Source organism: Bufo bufo, chromosome 6 (genome assembly GCF_905171765.1).
Source record: "Bufo bufo chromosome 6, aBufBuf1.1, whole genome shotgun sequence".
NCBI lineage: Eukaryota > Metazoa > Chordata > Amphibia > Anura > Bufonidae > Bufo > Bufo bufo.
In genome coordinates this window covers 206,373,601-206,380,722 of record NC_053394.1, presented here as the reverse complement: position 1 = coordinate 206,380,722, position 7,122 = coordinate 206,373,601, and positions in this window count along the sequence as shown.

Below are 7,122 nucleotides of genomic sequence, written 5' to 3'. Positions count from 1 at the left end.
GCCGTCGCATACCGACAGCAGTTCCAGAGCCTGGGCAGGACGGCTCGACACCCCTGGGTCTCAGCGTCATGTGACACGAGAGGGGGCCCCCCTTTCCAACACCTCCCGGAAGAAGGTAGAGAGGCCCAGGGGAGCGAACTGGGTGGGCGCATCCCACCGGCAGTTCGAGGGGCCTGGGCAGGAGTCGCACACTCCTCCCGCCGGCAAGAGAAGGTAGAAAGATGGACTTTGTTGGTTTGAGCGAGAGAACCAGCTATGAGATCAAACCTGGTCGTCGCATACCGACAGCAGTTCCAGAGCCTGGGCAGGACGGCTCGACACCCCTGGGTCTCAGCGTCATGTGACACGAGAGGGGGCCCCCCTTTCCAACACCTCCCGGAAGAAGGTAGAGAGGCCCAGGGGAGCGAACTGGGTGGGCGCATCCCACCGGCAGTTCGAGGGGCCTGGGCAGGAGTCGCACACTCCTCCCGCCGGCAAGAGAAGGTAGAAAGATGGACTTTGTTGGTTTGAGCGAGAGAACCAGCTATGAGATCAAACCTGGTCGTCGCATACCGACAGCAGTTCCAGAGCCTGGGCAGGTCGGCTCGACACCCCTGGGACTCAGCGTCATGTGACACGAGAGGGGGCCCCCCTTTCCAACACCTCCCGGAAGAAGGTAGAGAGGCCCAGGGGAGCGAACTGGGTGGGCGCATCCCACCGGCAGTTCGAGGGGCCTGGGCAGGAGTCGCACACTCCTCCCGCCGGCAAGAGAAGGTAGAAAGATGGACTTTGTTGGTTTGAGCGAGAGAACCAGCTATGAGATCAAACCTGGTCGTCGCATACCGACAGCAGTTCCAGAGCCTGGGCAGGACGGCTCGACACCCCTGGGTCTCAGCGTCATGTGACACGAGAGGGGGCCCCCCTTTCCAACACCTCCCGGAAGAAGGTAGAGAGGCCCAGGGGAGCGAACTGGGTGGGCGCATCCCACCGGCAGTTTGAGGGGCCTGGGCAGGAGTCGCACACTCCTCCCGCCGGCAAGAGAAGGTAGAAAGATGGACTTTGTTGGTTTGAGCGAGAGAACCAGCTATGAGATCAAACCTGGTCGTCGCATACCGACAGCAGTTCCAGAGCCTGGGCAGGTCGGCTCGACACCCCTGGGACTCAGCGTCATGTGACACGAGAGGGGGCCCCCCTTTCCAACACCTCCCGGAAGAAGGTAGAGAGGCCCAGGGGAGCGAACTGGGTGGGCGCATCCCACCGGCAGTTCGAGGGGCCTGGGCAGGAGTCGCACACTCCTCCCGCCGGCAAGAGAAGGTAGAAAGATGGACTTTGTTGGTTTGAGCGAGAGAACCAGCTATGAGATCAAACCTGGTCGTCGCATACCGACAGCAGTTCCAGAGCCTGGGCAGGACGGCTCGACACCCCTGGGTCTCAGCGTCATGTGACACGAGAGGGGGCCCCCCTTTCCAACACCTGGTGGAAGAAGGTAGAGAGGCTCCGGGGGGTGAACTGCTTGGGTGCACCTCACCAGCAGTACCAGGGGCCTGGGCAGGAGTCCCCCACTGCTCCTGCTGACAGAGAAGGGCTGTCTTTCTCGTTTTGAGAGATATGACCGTAAATGAGAATGAATCTGACTGTTGCACCCGCTATCAGTTCCAGGGGTTCGGGGAGGAGCCCCCCACTTCTCCCGCTGAAAAAGAGAAGGGTCGGACTATATTGTTTTGAGAAAGAGCGGACCGTGAATGAGGGTGCACTGAGAAGGTGCACCCAACATGATGTTCCAGTGGCTGGGCATTTCGAGTCCCCATTTCCCCTTTCAAGGGGATGGGGTGTCATGGCAGGGGAGTCAAGTCTCCCATACCTTGCGGAAGAAGGTAGCGAGTCCTAAGGGGTGAACTGCGTGGTCGTACCCCACTATCAGTTCCATGGCCTTGTATGGTTCAGACATCTCTCCTATGGTGCACCGGGCTCCCTTGCCAAGGAGTAGTTCCATGGAAGCAGTAGAGAGAAGGAGGTACATGCCGTTGGTTCACTCGAAGGCAGACAAGTGTCAGCGGATATCTGCCAAGCCGTCAGCCCTGCAGCTGCCATTACACGGGCTGTCAGCAGTTAATCTTGCCCGAGACTTCAGACCCTAAAAGATATTCCCTAATCACTACCTAACACTAACTAGCTAAATGATAGAATAATTCAAAATTTCTGGATCAATAGAATAGCACAGCACAAAACAAGCAGCTCCTATCTCTCCAATAACTAAACCCACAAAATGGATACCGGGGAGTGCCTCGATTTATATAGTGAGAGGTAGACTACTTTCCTATTGGTTGCTAGGGATGTTGCTAAGCTGTGACAATGCCTTCCCATTGGCTATAAGCAAAAATAGGGAGGGGTGAACAATAACCTCACATGGAAAACAAGGGAAAAAAAATGCGAATAGGCAGTCACGAATAATTCGCAATAATATACAATTCGCAGAAGCAGAATCCATAGTCGAATGGCCTTATAGGAATAGATTTATGCGAATTTTTGAAATGTCCGCTTTTTTTCGCATTACAGGAACCGTTGTAAAATAGGCTACATGAAATGGTATTTCAAGGGTCAATCAGTAAGTACACGATAGGATGTCTGGTAATATTTAGGTGCCCATTATTCTCTCAATAAAGGCTATATGTGAAATACTCAATAACACTAGTTTAGGCGGGCGGGAAAAACATAACACGAAAAGTATTTTTTTGCGAATGTTATGGCAGCGGATTTTCGCATACAATATAATATATTGAAAGTGTTACAATTAAATGAGTAAGGATCCTGAACGGTTTTGGACATGTCAAGTAACTTCTGGGCTAGATTGCTTGTCATGGAACATAATTTAGGATTGGCGAAAAACCGTATTTACAATATGCGAGTAGATCGGATCGCATACAAGCTGTAAGGAAAAAACAGCTAACAGTGGTTGGGATATTATATGCGAAAATTCGCTAACATTAAATGCGTAAAACAATTCGGTTCGTGTAATGGTAACTAACCATTACGCGAACAGAATTTTTTTGCGCATTTAATGTTAGCGAAATTTCGCATGTAATATAAGAAAGTTAAAATTAAATGAGTAACTGAACGCTTTTGACATGATTGTCAAGTGAATTCTCAGCACGGTTGCTAGTCATGGAACATAACCTAGCCTTTGCGAAAAAAAAAACGTCTTTAGAACATGCGATCCGCACACAAGCTTTAAGCATTAGCAATAAGCATAGTAATACTTGACTGATGGAATGACTCGAAATTTTTCGAAAATAGTGCTATATAAGAAAATCTAGAATATAGCACTATATTCGAAAACTACGGAATTCCGCATTTTTCAAATATAGTGGCATATTCTTGATTTTCGTATATAGCACTATTTTCGTAAATTTACGAGTTATTTCATGAGTCAAGTATATGCTTATTGCTATGCTGCTAATGCATTGATTGCATATATATTATATGCGAAAATATTAAATGCGTAAAAAAAATTCTGTTCGTGTAATGGTTAGATGGCTCTTTCCAAGTTGTGAAGAGCCATCTAACCATTACACGAACAGAATTTTTTTACGCAATTAATATTTTCGCATATAATATATATGCATTAGCATAGCAATAAGCAGCATATACTTGTCCTTGACTGATGAAATGACTCGAAATTTTTCGAAAATATTACTATATACGAAAATCAAGAATATAGCACTATATTCGAAAAATACGGCATTCCGTATTTTTCGAATATAGTGCTATATTCTTGATTTTCGTATATAGCATTTTTTTAGAAAAATTTCGAGTCATTTCATCAGTCAAGTATTACTATGCTTATTGCTAATGCTTAAAGCTTGTGTGCGGATCGCATGTTGTAAAGACGTTTTTTTTCGCAAAGGCTAGCAACCGTGCCGAGAATTCACTTGACATGTCAGAAGCGTTCAGTTACTCATATGGTTTTGACTTTCTTATATTTTATGCGAAAATTCGCTAACATTAAATGCGCAAAAAAAATTCTGTTCGTGTAATGGTTAGCTGGCTCATCCAAACTACTGTTAGTTAGCTGCTTTTGCTTACAGCTTGTGTGGAATTTATAAATATGTGAGTTGTTCTAAATGCATTGGGACTAATCAATTATATTTCTATTGTTTTATTAGCTTAAAAGGAAACAAAATTTCGTTTTAACGAATATAGAGGCAAATATTCTAATTGTTCGCGAATTCTCGAAGTTACGATATTCGCAATAAAAATTCGCAAAACGGATATTCGCGCTCAACACTAATAAATAGATGATAGGAGAGATCTCTGTACTGACCCCTGATATATTTATACATAGTAATTAGATCTCCCCTCAGTCGTCTTTTTTCTAACGTGAATAACCCTAATTTTGATAATCTTTCAGGGTACTGTAGTTGCCCCATTCCAGTTATTACTTTAGTTGCCCTCCTCTGGACCCTCTCCAACTCTGCTATGTCTGCCTTGTTCACTGGAGCCCAGAACTGTACACAGTACTCCATGTGTGGTCTGACTAATGATTTGTAAAGTAGTAGGAATATGTTCTCATCACGGGCATCTATGCCCCTTTTGATGCAACCCATTATCTTATTGGCCTTGGCAGCAGCTGCCTGACACTGTTTTTTGCAGCTTAGTTTGCTGTTTATTAAAATTCCTAGATCCTTTTCCATGTCAGTGTTACCGAGTGTTTTACCATTTACTATGTACGGGTGACTTGCATTATTCCTTCCCATGTGCATAACCTTACATTTGTCAGTGTTAAACCTCATCTGCCACTTATCTGCCCAAGCCTCCAATCTATCCAGATCCCACTGTAGTAGTATACTGTCCTCTTCAGTGTTAATTACTTTACACAGTTTAGTGTCATCTGCGAAAATTGATAATTTACTATGCAAGCCTTCTACAAGATCATTAATAAATATATTGAAGAGAATAGGGCCCAATACTGACCCCTGAGGTACTCCACTAGTGACAGTGACCCAATCTGAGTATGTACCGTTAATAACCACCCTATGTTTTCTATCATTGAGCCAGTTACTTACCCACTTACAGATGTTTTCTCCCAGTCCAAGCATTCTCATTTTATATACTAACCTTTTATGTGGTACAGTGTCAAATGCTTTGGAGAAGTCCAGATATACGACATCCATTGATTCGCCGCTGTCAAGTCTAGAACTTACCTCCTCATAGAAACTGATTAAATTAGTCTGACATGACCGATCCCTCACAAAGCCATGCTGATATGGCGTTATTTGCTTATTTCCGTTAAGATGCTCTAAGATAGCATCTCTCAGAAAACCTTCAAACAGTTTACCCACAACAGATGTTAAACTTACCGGCCTATAGTTTCCAGGCTCTGTTTTTGGACCCTTTTTGAATATCGGCACCACATTTGCCATGCGCCAATCCTGTGGGACATGCTTATTTCGCTCCCATACAGTAAACTACTTAGGACTAAGAATTGTGTCAGATGAGGGGCGAGTGGACAAGAGACTACGTACAATGGGACAGAAGTTCATTGACAGATAGTACCCTAGAAATATGGTTTGTAGACATGTGGAGAGAGTTGGGCGACTAGAACGGATGGAACTACTGACTGTCCACAAAAAAGATGTAGTTGCCCAACTAGTGTCGTGATTTTAACTTGTCTTCACCATTTTTTTCACAGTTCATGTAAAAAAGGATCACACAGGCTGAGGGAGATACATCCAGGGACCTGCCTTTTCAACCCTTAGGATCTTAACATCGGTGATCTACATCGATCATCTACTTTGATGATCAATTACGTGTCTCATCTCATCATTTGACAACTGGATGAATGCAACAGCAGTTTGGAGGTATTGAGCCTTTTGTTACCTATATGAAGTGTGGGAATTGGTATTTAGATATTCTATATGATAGGCCCGATTTTGGCCTAGTAGGGAATGAGGTCGGAGTCTGCTGAGACAGCTTTGTTTATATATTCTGACGTGGTGATTTCTAAATATGTGGTAACACCCAGGGGCGTCGCTAGGTGAAAACATTCGGGGCCTGGGCCCCGGATGTTTTGTCCCATGCCCCGAATGTCCTGCCTGCCTGCTAGATACAACTGTATTGCCGTACACAGAACGGCAATACAATTGAATCTAATACACTGGGAAGAGCTAAAGGACCTGTGGTGACATCACAGGTCATGTGATCAGCAAAATAGGCTGTGATAGGATGACCTGGATGATGTCACCATCATGTGACCAGTGCAGGATTGGACCGGAGTGAAGAGGAGAAGGAGCCTAATGGTGATGTCTGTACATGAGGAGAGGTAAGTAAAGGGAGAGGCAGAGCAATGCTGGGAGTTGTAGTTATTTAACTGGCATGTATGTTAGGGCTAAAGGGAGGGAGGTTATTGACATGGAACTGTGTGCTTGAGGTGGCTGGGGGAGGGAGTGATGTTATTTACATGGGACTGTATGTTGAAAGTGGATGGTGGGGGGGAATGATGTTTATGTACATGGGACTTAATGTTTAGGCTACATTCACACTTGCGTTTGGGGATCCGCTTGTGAGATCCGTTTCAAGCAGCCCCAAATGCATCAGTTTAACCCCAATGCATTCTGAATGGATGCGGATCCATTCAGAATGCATTTGTTCGGCTCCGTACGGCCCCCCGTTCCGTTTTGGAGGCGGACCACAAAATGCTGCAAGCAGCGTTTTTGTGTCCGCATGGCCTTGCGGAGACAAACGGATCCGTCCTGAGTTACAATGTAAGTCAATGGGGACGGATCCCTTTGCATTGACACAAAATGGTGCAATTGTAAACGGATCCGTCCCCCATATATGCAGCTTTCATCCAAGTGAGATACAGCAATAGTCTTGGGTCCCAGCAGGTATTGGCAATATGTGGCAGGGATCTGTCTTCTGCTTCTATCATATGCCTGGAGCTCTCTGCAAGATAAGTCGTCTGCTTGTGACTCTGTAATAATGCAGGAATTACTATCTTCTGCACTATCTTCTGCTGTATTGGGGACTGACTAGCTGGGGAGGAATTTAGCTTCTCCTGGTCTCTGGACGGTACTCACAGTTGTGCTCACAGGGTATGGTTCTTCCTGGAATACTGGAGGTGGTTGCTTGCTTTCTACCAGCTGA